At 36.5% G+C, this 18,009-nt stretch overlaps 1 protein-coding gene across 1 annotated transcript in view; it reads left to right on the top strand.

Annotated features, from left to right (window-relative positions):
- The first annotated feature begins 1,004 nt into the window (after positions 1-1,004).
- The window catches only part of PRSS23 (serine protease 23), a 38,151-nt gene continuing 21,146 nt past the window's right edge, over positions 1,005-18,009 (top strand). The window contains exon 1 of the mRNA XM_053708638.1: positions 1,005-1,299. The gene's annotated coding sequence lies outside the window, so the exon portion shown is untranslated. The remainder of the gene's footprint in view (positions 1,300-18,009) is intronic.

The raw sequence follows: 18,009 nt of genomic DNA, 5'->3' as shown, positions 1-18,009 counted from the left end.
ATATCCCTTTAATGTCACTTTAAAGAATGCCACCGGTGAAATAGAAGTACTGGCAAGCATTCTTAAATAATCTTGTCAGCCCAAAGCCCTTAAGATCATCGGGTCCTTAGTTACCAGCTTTCTGGGAGTGGTATGTTTGTCACCCCAACATTTTATTTTCCAACCACCAACACTGCTGCAAAAAGGTTAAATTCATAATCAAAGCTATGCTTCTGTGTAACTCCAATTGAGCATACAACTTCTTAACAAATAAGGAACAATTACTGGCCATTTTCTTTATATGGAGCAGAGTGGCATTATGCCTGAACTTCAACTTTGACTATGTGTTTAACCAATTTTGTAAGAAAAATACATTTAAAAGAATAAATATAAAATAATAATGCCTCGAAGAATTATTAGCTTTAAATATTTTACTGTATTAGATTATACATACACACACATACACAAACACACACACATATATATATATATATATATATATATATATATATATATATATATATATAATTAAGAGCCTTGTGCAATGATGCAGGTAATGTATGCATTTTATAAGGACTAATAATATGGTGAATTAAAATGAATTGAATACATTATTTGCCAATTATAAAGAATATACAAGGAATTTTTCTTGGTGTAAAAAAGGTGTGGAAAGGTAAAACTACTAGTAAAATGTGATGATTATAGCAGTGACAGTAATAATAATAATATTATGCACAATTCCATTTACAGCTTCACACATGAATTTATAGCTGCAGTACAAAGTTTGAAACTTTTCTTTACAGCAAGACCTAAATGCTTGTAAAGAAAAAGGGTATGGTTTGTAAAACAAAAAGCCAGCCAATCATCAACCTATGAGTCCATGAGCTAAGAACAATCCCTTCCAGGGACAGAATTCTGATTTTTCACTGAAGCTGTTTGTTCTGGGCCAGTAGTCTGTAGGTGGGGGGGATGTCACGTGACTGCTGGGGAGAGCAGGAGTTTCCCTGTGAGTTACTGAGTTGCAGTGCACAGAAGTTGTCAGACCCCAGCAGATAGGGCTTAGAGTCAGGCACCTGTACCCAGCAGCCAGGGGCATGAGTCCCACAGCAACTTAGATATATGGGGAAAGGCATCCTGAGGTTTCTTATGGGGAATCAGGGAAAAGCTTTTGACTTGTGAAGATACAAAAAAGCAGATACAAGTTAGTTTTGTTTGCCTGCAACAAGTTATGTGAGGAGTTATGATACTGCTCCCTCCCTGCTGACAGCTCTGCATGAGATTTCAGAAGTTGCTGCTAAAGACTCTCGGTGGGAGCTTCTGGTAAGTTAAGTATTTGTCTTTACTGAGCAGACTTGCAGAGTGTGTATCTAACTAGTAGAAAATATATCCATGTGTAATATAAAAGCTAAGCTTCACTCATGATACTGGCAGCTGTGTATTCTGTATGTGCCCTATACTGTGTGCAATCATAAAATACTGGGGCCAATGCTTTTAGGGCAGTATATTAAACCCAGCAGTTGATATAAGTGTGATGCCACTGTTTTCCTTTTATTCAAAAACCCTAAAAATCCATTAATAAACTAAAATATGAATAGAAGCACAGCAATTCTAGCACTGTGTATGAACAACATTTTTCACAATTTACCTTAGGGAATAAATCCTTTCTAGATAAAGGACATTATCTATACAGTATGGAAATATCTAACTGAATACTAAAATATATGTGCAACACAGTATCTGCATTACAAAATGTAATGGTAAATATTTATGTGTTTATTCCTATTCCTGAAACAAATATTGCTTCTATCATGGGGTGTTATTCCTAGTAGTTTATCTAAAATATGATGTCCCACCATTTCTTTACCCAGTGTATTTCACTGTTTCCACCAAATTATCTGGGAAACCCCAGGGTTTCCCAAATTCACTTCACCATGTGTGTTTTAAAGTGCAGAAATGCATGTGATGTATATAGAGTGTAGTTAATAATATTTCAGAGCCTGACACATCCTGGGAACCAGGGAGTCCAGCTTTTTAAATTCCTACTGGCTTCTTCATATCTGTAATATACAAACATCCTTCTCTGATGCCTAAAAAAAAGTTTATAGTTGGCTTCTCAAATTTCTGGCTGGCTCCTAAATTTCAAATCATTTTGTCCCCAGCTGTATTATTTATTATTGGTGTTTGGGTATCTCTGAGGTTATATAGAGATGACACTGGAACTGCACCAGATTTCCCTGACTGTTACTTGGATCATCCTCTTGTATTCTTGGATCAAACTGAGGCTTCTGGAGATTGGAGTCTGTCTCTGCAGTATCAGATATTATCTGACTCATGCTCCCCAGGCTAAAATATATTCTCTTCTGAATTAAAATATTCTCTCCACAAGGCTTAGTTTTCCCATCATCAGTGTATGACAGTGTTCTCCCCAGGACCTAATTAATGGGCACACCACCTGGCTCATTTAAATGACTACCTAGCTAAAATTTAAACCAATAGTAAAGGGACAGTCAACACCAGAATTTTTGTTGTTTTTAAAGATAAATAAATCCCTTAATTACCCATTCCCCAGTTTTGCATAACCAACACTGTTATAATAAGACACTATTACCTCTGTGATTATCTTGTATCTAAGCCTCTGCAAACTGCCCCCTTATTTCAGTTCTTTTGACAGACTTGCATTTTAGCCAACCAGTGTTCACTCCTCTGTAAATTCACGTGCATGAGCTCATTGTTATCTATATGAAACACATGAACTAATGCCCTCTAGTGGTCAAAATGCATTCATCTTAGAGGCAGCATTCAAGATCTAAGAAATTAGCATATGAACCTCCCAGGTTTAGCTTTCAACTAAGAATACTAAGAGAACAAAGCAAAATTGGTGATAAAAGTAAATTGGAAAGCTGTTTGAAATTACACTCTCTATTTGAATCACGAAAGTTTATTTTGGACTTCACTGTCCCTTTAAGCAAAAAAGTGATATAATTCAAGCAAAGTATTACACTACTGCCACTCAGCTACTTCATATTGCCACCCAGCTGGCAAAATGTTCTGTGGAGAACACTGGTACGGCATACCTGGATCAGACCCAGGGTTCTGACTCAAGCTTCCACAAATGAGTCATTGCTATCCTGGATCAGATTTATGTTCCCAGACAAGGTTTTTTCATACCCAGATTAGATTTGGGCTGCAGGATTTTACTTAAGGATTAGTGGGTCTAAGAACTACTTACTGGCACTTGTCAACAGCTTTCATAAATGCACTACCTTCTCTACTGAAGATAATAGTAACTGCACATGCTAGACCTTCACTTGAATACCAGAGACACAGGGGCATGCTGCTATTAGTGCAGGTGGTTATCTAGCACTTAAAGGGACAGTCAAGTCAAAATTAAACTTTTATGATTCAAATAGAGCATGCAATTTTAAACAACTTTCCAATTTACTTCTGTTATGATGTTTGCTTTGTTCTCTTGGTAACTTTTTATTGAAGAGTAAATCTAGGTAGGTTCATAAGAGCTCAGGAGTGTGCACGTGACTTTAGTACTCTATGGCAGCAGTGTTTTGCAACATTATTTGTAGCTTTGTTATACAATGTTGCAAAACACTGCTTCCATTGAGTACTAAAGACACGTGCACACTCTTATGAGCCTACCTAGTTTTACTCTGCAATAAATGATACCAAGAGAACAAAGCAAATCTGATAACATAAGTAAATTGGAAATTTGTTTAAAATAGCATGTTCTGTCTGAATCATGAAAGTTTAATTTTGACTTTACTGTGCCTTTAACAAAAACAGTAACGAAAACAAACAAACTTGATAATAGTTTACTGTTATTTTACCTCTGATTTTTTTTTTTTTTTTTTTTGCTTGAATGCCTCCTGCATGGTCCAGAATCATATCTGCCATTTGCTTCACAGTGATTGTTTGAGCAGTAAAAGAGCATATATACATATGTCCTTAATTGGACAGAACACGAGATAAGATAGACATACTCAAGAGGTTTTTCCCTGGGGTGCAAAACAATGCAAGTTCACAAAGCAGTATATCATTTTTGATATATAATATGCATATCATAAAATGTCAATATCCCTTTAATGTTGCCAACTTAAGGTTATTTGCAGCTTGCTTTCCCAGGAACAGTTAAGTTATCAGTATTATGTTCTGAAACCTGAAAAGCAACTTTGCAAGCAATACCTTAAGCAATTAAGATAAACCATTATATAGAGTTGCATATCTTTACATCTTATGTACCATTTATAATAAAGAGTTTGGTTTAACCCTCTGTCTGCCTGAGAAGACTGTAGCACAGTATGTAGACATGTATCCCTCACTGGCAGTTAAAGGGTTAATAAATATTTGTAATGAGAATTTCCACTTGAATTCATGCACTCTTGTATACTGACACATTATATTGGCATTGAATTTCCCATGTTAAGTCTTATTATTTTGCCTGTGTACCTTTCATGAAAAGCTCTATCAGTTTGTATAAAATTACTGGCTTGTGTATTTGCTAATGGAAGGTGGGAAATAGTCCCTTTCATAAGATAACGCACCTGTGCTGCATTTATTGAATGACATGTAAACATATTTATTGCTGGAAGAAATAACAGCACACAAATAATACAAAAATAAATAAATCACAGTTTTGCATTTACTAGCTGTAATCCTATTTGCATATTTGACATACCGGGGGCTACTTATCAAGCCGTCTACTTTTCTGGCTTCGCCGGTCCAATACGTCCGCCTAAGCTCGCCTACCTTCGCCGCCGCGGACCTTGAATACGTTCGCCTAAGTTATCAAATAAAGCTGTCAAAAAGCCGCGGGGCGATGAGCAGCGGACTGTGACAGTTATCACTCATCCGATCTCGCTGCCCTTCGGCTTTTTCCCAGCTTTATTGCTAGCCTGTCACTAAGCACTCACACTAAACTACACTGTTCTACCCCCTATACCGGCGCCCCCGGAGGCCCCCGCAACTAAATAAAGTTACTAACCCCTAAACCGCCGCTCCTAGACCCCGCCGCAAGTCTTATAAATGTATTAACCCCTAAACCGCCGCTCCTAGACCCCGCCGCAAGTCTTATAAATGTATTAACCCCTAAACCGCCGCTCCCGGACACCGCTGCCACCTACATTATACCTAGTAACCCCTATCCTGCCCCCCCTACACCGTCGCCCTCTATTATAAAATTATTAACCCCTATCCTGCTGATCCCGCACCTCTCCGCAACTAAATAAATAGTTTAACCCCTAAACCGCCGCTCCATGAACCCGCCGCAACCTATAATAAATTTATTAACCCCTATCCTGCCCCCCACTACGCCGCCGCCACTGTAATAAAATGATTAACCCCTAAACCTAAGTCTAACCCTAACGCCCCCCTAACTTAAATATTAATTAAATAAATCTAAATAAATTAACTCTTATTAACTAAATGAATCCTATTTAAAACTAAATACTTACCTTTAAAATAAACCCTAATATAGCTACAATATAAATAATAATTATATTCTAGCTATCTTAGGATTTATATTTATTTTACAGGTACCTTTCAATTTATTTTAACCATGTACAATAGCTATTAAATAGTTATTAACTATTTAATAGCTTACCTAGCTAAAATAAAGAGAAATGTACCTGTGAAATAAATCCTAACCTAAGTTACAATTACACCTAACACTACACTATACTTTAATAAATTATTCCTATTTAAAAATAAATACTTACCTGTAAAATAAACCCTAAGATAGCTACAATATAATTAATAATTATATTATAGCTATCTTAGGATTTATATTTATTTTACAGGTAACTTTGTATTTATTTTAGCTAGTTAGAATAGTTATTAAATAGTTATTAACTATTTAATAACTACCTAGCTAAAAGAAATACAAAATTACCTGTAAAATAAATCCTAGCTTAAGTTACAATTAAACCTAATACTACACTATCATTACATTAATTAAATAAATTAACTACAAATAACTACAATGAAATACAATTACATAAACTAACTAAAGTACAAAAAATAAAAAAAGCTAAGTTACAAAAAATAAAAAATTAAGTTACAAACATGTTAAAAATATTACTACAATTTTAAGCTACTTACACCTAATCTAAGCCCCCTAATAAAATAACAAACCCCCCCAAAATAAAAAAAATCCCTACCCTATTCTAAATTACATAAATTTCAAAGCTCTTTTACCTTACCAGCCCTTAAAAGGGCCATTTGTGGGGGCATGCCCCAAAAAGTTCAGCTCTTTTGCCTGTAAAATAAAAATACAACCCCCCCCCCCAACATTAAAACCCACCACCCACATACCCCTAATCTAACCCAAACCCCCCTTACAAAAACCTAACACTAATCCCCTGAAGATCATCCTACCTTGAGTCGTCTTCACTCAGCCGAGCCACCGATGGAACTGAAGAGGACATCCGGAGCGGAAGAAGTTAATCCTCCAAGCGGCGCTGAAGAAATCTTCCATCCGATGAAGTCATCATCCAGGCGGCGCTGAAGAAGTCTTCGATCCGGCCGATGTCATCTTCAAAGAGGCGCTGAAGAGGTCTTCTATCCGGGCGAAGTCATCTTCCAAGCCGGGTCTTCAATCTTCCTTCCGCCGACGCGGAACCACCTTCTTCACCGACGGACTACGACGAATGACGGCTCCTTTAAGGGACGTCATCCAAGATGGCGTCCCCTCAATTCCGATTGGCTGATAGGATTCTATCAGCCAATCGGAATTAAGGTAGGAAAATCTGATTGGCTGATGGAATCAGCCAATCAGATTGAGCTCGCATTCTATTGGCTGTTCCGATCAGCCAATAGAATGCGAGCTCAATCTGATTGGCTGATTGGATCAGCCAATCGGATTGAACTTGAATCTGATTGGCTGATTCCATCAGCCAATCAGATTTTCCTACCTTAATTCCGATTGGCTGATAGAATCCTATCAGCCAATCGGAATTGAGGGGACGCCATCTTGGATGACGTCCCTTAAAGGAGCCGTCATTCGTCGTAGTCCGTCGGTGAAGAAGGTGGTTCCGCGTCGGCGGAAGGAAGATTGAAGACCCGGCTTGGAAGATGACTTCGCCCGGATAGAAGACCTCTTCAGCGCCTCTTTGAAGATGACATCGGCCGGATCGAAGACTTCTTCAGCGCCGCCTGGATGATGACTTCATCGGATGGAAGATTTCTTCAGCGCCGCTTGGAGGATTAACTTCTTCCGCTCCGGATGTCCTCTTCAGTTCCATCGGTGGCTCGGCTGAGTGAAGACGACTCAAGGTAGGATGATCTTCAGGGGATTATTGTTAGGTTTTTGTAAGGGGGGTTTGGGTTAGATTAGGGGTATGTGGGTGGTGGGTTTTAATGTTGGGGGGGGGGTTGTATTTTTCTTTTACAGGCAAAAGAGCTGAACTTTTTGGGGCATGCCCCCACAAATGGCCCTTTTAAGGGCTGGTAAGGTAAAAGAGCTTTGAAATTTATGTAATTTAGAATAGGGTAGGGATTTTTTTTATTTTGGGGGGGTTTGTTATTTTATTAGGGGGCTTAGATTAGGTGTAAGTAGCTTAAAATTGTTGTAATATTTTTAACATGTTTGTAACTTAATTTTTTATTTTTTGTAACTTAGCTTTTTTTATTTTTTGTACTTTAGTTAGTTTATGTAATTGTATTTCATTGTAGTTCTTTGTAGGTAGTTTATTTAGTTAATTTAATGATAGTGTAGTATTAGGTTTAATTGTAACTTAAGTTAGGATTTATTTTACAGGTAATTTTGTATTTCTTTTAGCTAGGTAGTTATTAAATAGTTAATAACTATTTAATAACTATTCTAACTAGCTAAAATAAATACAAAGTTACCTGTAAAATAAATATAAATCCTAAGATAGCTATAATATAATTATTAATTACATTGTAGCTATCTTAGGGTTTATTTTACAGGTAAGTATTTATTTTTAAATAGGAATAATTTATTAAAGTATAGTGTAGTGTTAGGTGTAATTGTAACTTAGGTTAGGATTTATTTCACAGGTACATTTCTCTTTATTTTAGCTAGGTAAGCTATTAAATAGTTAATAACTATTTAATAGCTATTGTACATGGTTAAAATAAATTGAAAGGTACCTGTAAAATAAAAAAAAATCCTAAGATAGCTAGAATATAATTATTATTTATATTGTAGCTATATTAGGGTTTATTTTAAAGGTAAGTATTTAGTTTTAAATAGGATTCATTTAGTTAATAAGAGTTAATTTATTTAGATTTATTTAATTAATATTTAAGTTAGGGGGCGTTAGGGTTAGGGTTAGGTTTAGGGGTTAATCATTTTATTACAGTGGCGGCGGCATAGTGGGGGGCAGGATAGGGGTTAATAAATTTATTATAGGTGGCGACGGTGTAGGGGGGGCAGGATAGGGGTTAATAAATGTATTATAGGTGGCGACGGTGTAGGGGGGGCAGGATAGGGGTTAATACATTTAATATAGGTTGCGGCGGGTTCAGGGAGCGGCGGGTTAGGGGTTAATACATTTATTATAGTTGCGGTGGGCTCCGGGAGCGGCGGTTTAGGGGTTAATATGTATAGAGTAGCTTGCGGTGGGCTCCGGGAGCGGCGGTTTAGGGGGTAATAACTTTATTTAGTTGCGGCGGTGTAGGGGGGGTCAGATTAGTGGTGTTTAGACTCGGGGTACATGTTAGGGTGTTAGGTGTAGACAGCTCCCATAGGAATCAATGGGATGTCTGTCAGCAGCGAACTTGTACTTTCGCTATGGTCAGACTCCCATTGATTCCTATGGGATCCGCCGCCTCCAGGCTGGCGCTTTGAAAACCAGGTACGCTGGGCCGTAAAACTGCTGATCGTACCTGCTAGTTTTTTGATAGCTAGCAAAAGTAGTGAGAATGTGCCGCACTTGTGTGCGGAACATCTGGAGTGACGTAAGAATCGATCTGTGTCGGACTGAGTCCGGCGGATCGAAGCTGACGTCACAAAATTCTACTTTTGCCGGTCTCGAGCCTTTGATAACTAAGGCGTATCAGCCTCGCCACAAATACGCTGCGGAATACGCAGCGTATTTGAGGTTGACGGCTTGATAACTACCCCCCACCATGTCATTCTTTATTACTGTAATTATTGTATTACAATAATTGAAACAGAATCATAACACTTATTTAAAATGTTATACTTTTTGTTTAGCATTGAGTGTTATTTTGTATTTGTTATGCTTGCATTGTTTAAAATTATTTAAAGGGACATGAAACGCCAAATTTTTATTTCATGATTAAGACAGAGCATACAAATTTAAACAGCTTTTCAATTTACTTCTAATAACACATTTGCATCATTCTTGGTATCCTTTGTTGAAGGAACAGCAATGCACTACTGGGGAGCTAGTTGAACACTTTGGGTGAGCCAATAACAAGAGGCATATATATATGCAGCCACCGATCACCATCTAGCTCCCAGTATTGCATAGCTGCTCATGAGCCTACTTACATATGCTTTTAAAACAAAGAATACTAAGAGAACATAGCAAATTAAATAATAGAAATAAATTGGAAAGTTGTATAAGTGCATTTTATATCTGAATCATGAATATTTAATTTTACGTTTACTGTCCATTTAAGAGGCTAAAATTTCTTGTCAACATTAATTACATTTTGTCTCTTTGTAAACAAACTCACTAAAATCACTTTAAAGGATATGAAACCCAAAATGTTTCTTTCATAGTTCACGTAATTTTAAACAACATTCTAATTTACTTCTATTATTATCATCATCAATTGTCTTTGTTCTCTTGTTATCTTTTGTTGAAAAGCAGGGGCGTAGGCTCAGGAGCCTGCCCATTTATGGAGCACTATATGGCAGCAGTTTTGCAAGATTGTTATCCATTTGCAAAAGCACAAGACGGCAGCACAATTTCCTGCCTTGTAGAGCTCCAGATGCCTACCTAGATATCTCTTCAACACAGAATATCATGGAGCCTAAGCTAATTTGATAATAGAAGTAAATTGGAAACTTATTTTAAATTGTATGATCTGTCTGGATCTTGTATGATCTGTCTGGATCTTGTATGATCTGTCTGGATCGTGTATGATCTGTCTGGATCTTGTATGATCTGTCTGGATCGTGTATGATCTGTCTGGATCTTGTATGATCTGTCTGGATCGTGTATGATCTGTCTGGATCGTGTATGATCTGTCTGGATCTTGTATGATCTGTCTGGATCGTGTATGATCTGTCTGGATCTTGTATGATCTGTCTGGATCTTGTATGATCTGTCTGGATCACAGAATAACATTTTTGCGTTTCATATCTCTTTAAAGGGAATTACACTAGCTTCATCTGTTGTCATAACATAAGTAAATACTTTACAGTAGAGCAAGAATATTTTTTATGAATGTACAAATCTTTACATATGTTTAAACTAAACTTGATCATTTCCCCCCATATGGCACAGTGTACTTGTGTGTTTCATTAGTATAAGTGAAAACACAGAACTGCAAAAAAAAAAAAAATGAATGACTCAGGGAAAGTTCATTTTTGGCCACAGAGTTTAAAGACAAGTGTGGCAGAAATTTAGAAAATGCACTATATGTAGATATGTAGACAATGATAGATAATTATCTTGTTCAGAAAACTGTTTCTATAGTTCATGTTCATTTGCTTTTTGTCTCATTTCACAAAAAAACCCAAAACAATATAATTTGAAAATCCACAGTAACCTTATGACAATATGTAGCAAACCTTGCTGGGAACCAAAGGGTTAATAATATTAACTGATTCTAGAATTCTCTATGTCATGTAAACTGTGCAGTGAGATGGTGGCATTAGTGGTTAACCGAGATCAGGATCAAATGACCTATTGTATTGCATTTCTTTTTTAAACCCTTCATCAAAACATATTTGAAACTTCTAAAAGTGGTTGCTTTAGGGCTAGGTGTGACTTCAGAGTTACACCTTTGACATTGTCACTTTTCAAAGGCTAGCTGGGAAATGCCTGGACTGAGCAAAAAAAGCTGTTGTAATCCATGTGTCTTGTTTTTCTGACTTCATGGCTACCAATTTTACCGGATAATTGTTTTCCATCCAATTCCACCCGTATTTTATCCCCTTAATGGGCAACACTGAAGCTGCATTTGGCCAGACTGTGTTTAATGTCATTCACAGACTAATGCACTAAAACTTTATTTGGACTGTATTTGGGGATTGCAACTATTTAGCTATTGTGAGGTTGCCTCTGTTACACTTGAACAGTTTTGATACCAAGAAAGGGAAAAGCTGAGGCATTTCATCCTTTGTGCTCAAAAGTCTTTTGTTCTTTTCCCTTGTTTATTCAAGTCAGTTGCATTTCTTTTATGGAGTGTCACTCAATCGTCCCACAAGCGCTGGCATTCCATTTATATTTTAATTTACATAATCAATCTTAAAGGGACATCAAACTCATGTATTATAGATGTGTAGTATATATTGACCTTTAAATACTGCATTGCAAAAAATCTGCATACAAAAGAAAGGATGTAAACATTTTAAACTGTAATTTTGCATTGTTGGGCAGTCCAGGAACATACCATTCGAGAAGACTTTACAGTATTTCTATCTTATCTCTTCTGCTGTTACCAGTTACAGACAGAAATGAATGAGCTCCTGCACTGATCTAGCTATTGCTGCATACAATGTTGTAGAAGTGTTTTTTACTGAGCTTACTGGGTAATAGAAAAAAACTATTTTTAGAATTAAAGGGACATTGTACAGTATTATTGTACCCTTTATTGTGTTCCCAATAATCAATTTTACCTGCTAGAGTTAACAAATAGCTACTTTGACTTTATTTGTATGTAAGCAATAGACATCAGCAGAAATCAAACTCTCAGTAAGGGTGGGAGAGAGGCAGCCCAGCCAATTTGAAAGGGTGTTCCTGCAGCTGCATTGAATACAATGAACTATTAGCAGCTGTTTGCCTGAGAAAAAAAATGAAGTAAATAATGAAAGCACATTACAAAGATATTTTTTACTGTGCTTTATTAAACATGTTATGATAAATTAATTATTTAATTATGTGTCCCTTTAAGCTGAATAAGAGCCTTATTTTAGAATATTTCCCATTTATAGTTACAATATAGTAATTATGTTTACAAGGCACAATTAAGTAAGGAATTTGTTGAATATTATACTATGGAAGTAGGTCAGAAGGTACAAGAACACCTTATCAGTATATGATATATGTCTCTAAAGCTGAGACACGCTTAAAGGGACATGCACGGTCACTAAGAACATGCTCTACTGTGTTAGCACATTTTATTATTGCATTGTAACTTCCATACAAGTAGCAATGCACTACTGGGACCAATCTGAAAACACCTGACTTAACTCCAGTCACCAGCTAGCTCCCAGTAGAATTGCACTTGCACATACCTAGGTATGCTTTTCAACAAAGTATACCAAGAGAAAAAAGTTAGTTATATAATAGAAGTAAATTGAAAACTCATCACATTTTCCTTCACCTTTTAATAATGCATTCTTCTTTCTCATGTAAAAATAAATTGCTCTCTGTTGTTAGAGCATTTTATTTTAAAACAAATTCCCTTCTTTTACTATGTGTTTATCTCATTCAACGTTAGTCAAAGTTCCTGTAGCACGTAATCCAGAGTGGCACAAGAACACAACATTGTCTGTACAGTTAACCCCTTTGCAGTTGTTAAACAGATAGAAATAGAAAGGTTTTGTCTAAAAAATTAAATTCTCTAATGACATAGAGCATTTTATTTTCAGACTAGAATGTCCCTTTAAGAACATTTCACTGATCCAAAATAACTGAATGTGGATGCAATTAGAAAGTATAATTGGTTGTTAGACCTTAGAAATAAAACTTTTTTATTCACAAATTAGCAGTGATTTTCCTCCCTTGGCTACCAGTAATACACAGGACAGTTATTGTAACACCAATGGATTTCCGTAGCAAGCACAAAAACACCGGCCGACTACCGGAAACACAGAGATTAGAAATGTTTACATATCCTATGCGAATAACTGACAACACATTTATTTTTACACCTCTTACATATCAGAAACACAAGCAGTGGTGATTTAAAGGGACATGAAACCCAAACAATTCTTTCATGATTCAGATAGAGAATACAATTTTGAGACAGTTTCCAATTTACTTTTAGTATTAAATTTGTGTTGTTCTCATGTTATTCTTTGTTAAAGAGATATCTAGACAGGTAGTGTGCACATGTCTGCTGCATTACATGACAAGAGTATTACATTGTTGCAAAACTGCTGATATATAGTGCTGCAGACACGTGCACACTCCTAAACTTACCTTCCTGGTTTTCAACAAAGAATAACAAGAAAACGAAGAAAATTTGAAATGATATAATCTACCTTAATCATGCAAGAAATGTTTTGGGTTTTATGTCCCTTTAACCATTTATGCAAATAACATACCCACTCCTATTAGACCAATCATTTGTTATGCCCTGTGTGCCACTGACACATGTAACTGTCATTTTTACCTATGCCACATAGACCGTTGATTTTTTTATCCACTTGGGGCTATTAAAGGGACAGTAGAGTTACAGTTAAACTTAAGCTGATTGGATAGAGAATAACATTTTAAACAACTTTCCAATTATTAGCTCAGGAGTGTGCACGTGTCTTTAGCCATGTGTTAGCAGTGTTTGCAACATTGTTTATAACAATCTTATACATAGTTACAAACACTGCTGCCATAGACTGCTATAGACACATTTCTAAGCTCCTATCAGCCTACCTTGGTTTAGTCTTCAACAAAGGATTCCAATAGAACAAAGCAAATTTGATAATAGAAGTCAATTGGAAAGTTGTTTAAAATTGCATGCTCTATCTGAACCATGAAAGTTTAATTTCAAATTTGCTGTCTGTTTAAAACAAAGAGCAACGGAGGTTCTTTTATTATTTCTTCATTTCAAGCTTCTAACAAACAGACTTTAAGTAGAAAAACTGGAGTTTGTGGCAACCATACAGTACAGTGCTTCTATGTGACATCTTCATCTGGGACATTGCTATATAGCTCCCAGTCATAAAGTCATAATTAGACATTAGTGATTTAGAGAGAACATACAATTTTAAAAATTTTCCAAAGTACCAGTAAATGCAGTAGATTTGCATAATCAATAAATGCACGATAAAAAGACAATGCAATAGCACTTAGGGCTAGATTTATTAAAGCCCTACGGCTGCAAGTTCTCACAAGAACTTGCTCGCCGTAATTTATCAAGCAGTGGTCACCAAACCGCCACTTACCTAACCTCTTTGCCACCTCTAAGGTGGCGAAATTCAATCTCCTCGGTCTAGTCAGACCAAGGAGATTGACAGCTCCTGCCCGCACTTGATTGGCTGTGCGCGGGCAGGGGGCAGGATTGCATGCAAGTGCAAAATTGCGCTCGTGTGCAATGGCGAATACCTGCGGGTAATTTCGCCTCAGCTTTAATAAATCTAGCCCTTAGTCTGAACTTCAAATGAGTAGTAGATTTTTTTTCTAACAAATTTCAAAGTGATGTATATTTCCACTCCCCCTGTACCATGTGACAGCCATCAGCCAATCAGAAATGCATATATATATTCAGTGAATTTTTGCACATGCTCAGTAGGAGCTGGTGACTCAAAAAGTATAAATATAATAAGACTGTGCACATTTTGTTAATGGAAGCATATTTGAAAGTTGTTTAAAATTGCTGCTCTATCTGAATCATAAAAGTTTAATTTGACCTGAGTCTCTCTTTAATTTGCTAACTTCTCTTGTTATCCTTTGCTGATAAGTTTATCTAGGTATGCTCAGGAGCAGCAAATAACCTAGGTTCTAGCTGCTGATTGGTGGCTGCATACAAATATCAATTGTCATTAGCTCATCCATGTGTTCAGTTAGAAACCAGTATTGCATTGCTGCTCCTTCAACAAATGATACTAAGAGAATGAAACTAATTTGATTATTCAAGTAAACTGGAAAGTTGTTTAAAATGGTATATTCTACCTAAGTCATGAAAGAAACATGTTGTGTTTCATGTCCCTTTAAGGGAAGGGGTCCTTTTGTAAACTATACAACAATGAGAAATGTCTTTGATGTTCAGGAAGGAGTAGATCCAGTGAGTAGTGATATTAAAAAAATGGAGAATTGATCCAATGACTACAAAAATTCAACATCATTATGTTTTAAGGAAGCAAAAACCTGAGGTAATACACTTAAAGGGACAGTGTACTTTAAAATTATTTTTTTACCTAATGCGTTTCTAATGACTTGTTCTACCAGCTACAGAGTATAAAATGTATGAGGAATAGCTTCTTTACATTTATTTTGGTTTTGTTCTTTGAAATTACAACCATTTAAATGTGTTGAGCTTGCAGGAAGATCAGATCTCCTTATGTTATCACATTCTGGCTACACACACGCTTCTTTATATTATCTCTGTCTGTATACCAGAGCACAATACTTAGAGAGAACTATTGTAATTTATTCTGCTGGCTCTGTTTACACAGCTTTTCTATAGGCAATACTTAAAGGGACATGAGACACACAATTTTTTTCTTTCATAATTCAGATAGAGCTTGATATTTTAAACAACTTTCCAATTTACTTCTATTAGCTAATTTGTTTTGTTCTCTTGGTATCCTTTGTTGAAAAGGATACCTAAGTAGACTCAGGAGCTGCTGATAGGTGACTGCACATATATGCCTCATGTTATTAGCTCACCCAGTGCATTAACTAGCTCCCAGTAGGGCTTTGCTGCCTTTTCAACAAAGGATACAAAAAGAATGAAGCAAATTATATAATAGTTGTAAACTTAGAGAATGCAGTTTTAACCCTTTAAGGACACAGCTTTCAATTTGCTCAATTGTTTTATGACGGAAAAATTCCGTCATATGTCCTTAAGAGGTTAAGCAACTTTCATCTGAATTGTGAAAGAAACATTTTGGGTTTCATGTACCTTTAAGTATAAAACACAGGCAAAATCAGCTGTTTAAATGGTGATATAAAAGTAGAGGAGCTATTTGTAAACAATTAAATATGCTCCAGCAGGTAAAATGGATTATTGGGAACAAATGAAAAGGGAGAAATATTTAGGGTAAAAGCATATTTGTTTAGTAAAGAAAATATCTAAACAAGGAGGGTCAGGGTCTCAGAGAGTGTGGCAGGTTCGGTAGTAATTTGGGTTAGTGCTTAGAAAGTGTAGTTGATTCATGGAACAGGCTTCCTGTAACAGAATTTAGTAATGCTTGGAATTTGCAATAAGGCTGTCACGAGAATGAATTTAAAGGGACATTAAACACTAAATGCATTTCATATACCTACCTCTAATTATGGGTGCAATTTTGGAACCTAAGCTACACTGCAGGGGCGAGATTACATATGCGGCGTTGCACGCAAAACCCGGTGTTGCCAGTTTTTAGTCCGGTATTGCAATCACATATACGGTGCCGCATATAAATGCGGTGTGTATATTTCACCCGTCGCCCGCTAATTTTACTTCCATAAACTAACATAGAACCTTATGGCAAATCGGTATCACATATTCAGCGCAAGGATTTACGCAGCGAAAATGGAGACATTTTACTCCATTTTCACTTTGCCACACATAGGCAGGCGCAGCAAGCCTTGCGCTGAATAAATAAGTACCGTAACTCCCTGGCAGTTCTAACTAACACTTAATGCATGCGCAATATCCACCTGTCAACCGTCATCCCCCCACCACAATAACTAAATAAAATCTATTAACCCCTAATCCGCCAACCCCCACATAGCAATCTACCTAATAAATGTATTAACCCCTAATCCGCCATCCCCCCACAAGCAATAAACCTAATTAACCTATTAACCCCTAAACCGTCAACCCCCCACAATGCAACAAACTAATTTAATCACTAAGCCCCCTAACCTAACACCCCCTAAATTAACCCCAATTACATAAAATAATAAAATACTAAGTTAAAATAAAATACAAAATCCTAACAGTACTTAATATAAAAAAAACTAAGATTACATTAAAATAAAAAAGTCTAAAATTACATTAAAAAAAATGAACCAAATTATCAAAAATAAAAAAATGAAACCTAATCTAATACCCCTATGAAAATAAAAAAGGGCCTTTTGTAGGGCCCTTTTTAAATTTAGATTAGGGGTTAATAGGTTAATTAGGTTTATTGCTTTGTGGGGGGATGGCGGTTTAGGGGTTAATCACTTTATTAGGCAGTTTGCAATGTGGGGGGATGGCAGATTAGGGGTTAATACATTTATTAGTTAGATTGCGATGTGGGTGAATGGTGGATTAGGGGTTAATAGTTTAATTAGGTATATTGTGTTGTGGGGGGTTGGCGGTTTAGGGGTTAAAACTCTTATTATTAGTTGTGATGTTGGGTGATGGCGGATATAGGGGTTTTGACGTGTCAGGTTTATTTTTGGGAGGCGGGTTAGTGTTTTTTCCAGCGATTTTAACTTTTTTTTTTTTTATTATGTGCCGGCAGTTTCTAAAGTCACTGGCGACTCCAGAAATCTGTATTTACTCACATTTCTGGACATCACCAGTTTATCCGACTTACGGCAGTATATGAACTGCTGGCACGGTTTATGTGATTCCCCGATGTGCAAGGTGAAATTACGGGCGACGCGGGTTTCAGCAGTTGCACTGAAGCCTGGGCCGCATATGTAATCTCACCCCTGGTATCTGAAGGTGATTTGTTGTGCATGTGCAAACATATCAGCACTGAAATGTAGTTAAAGCTAGATTTCGACATGGCGGAACCCGTGATTAGAGAAAAGTAGGGGATAACCTCAATACGAAGGATATAAAATCATGTATTTAGTGTTTAAAGAAACAAAGTAAAAATTAAACATTCAGGATTCCAATAGACCATTCAATTTTAAACACCTTTCCAATTTACTTATATTGTTTAATTTCACTAAGAAGAGTTACACCTAGCGCCTGTTAGTTACGGACCCTTAGGCTCTTGGATGGATGACACCTAGCTGTCAAAGGGTAGTATTCTAATGGCGATAGTGT

The sequence above is a fragment of the Bombina bombina genome, chromosome 3 (assembly GCF_027579735.1).
Source record: "Bombina bombina isolate aBomBom1 chromosome 3, aBomBom1.pri, whole genome shotgun sequence".
In the NCBI taxonomy this organism is placed as follows: Eukaryota; Metazoa; Chordata; class Amphibia; order Anura; family Bombinatoridae; genus Bombina; species Bombina bombina.
The sequence above is the reverse complement of the archived record's forward strand: the minus strand, read 5'-3'. Positions and strand labels throughout refer to the sequence as shown.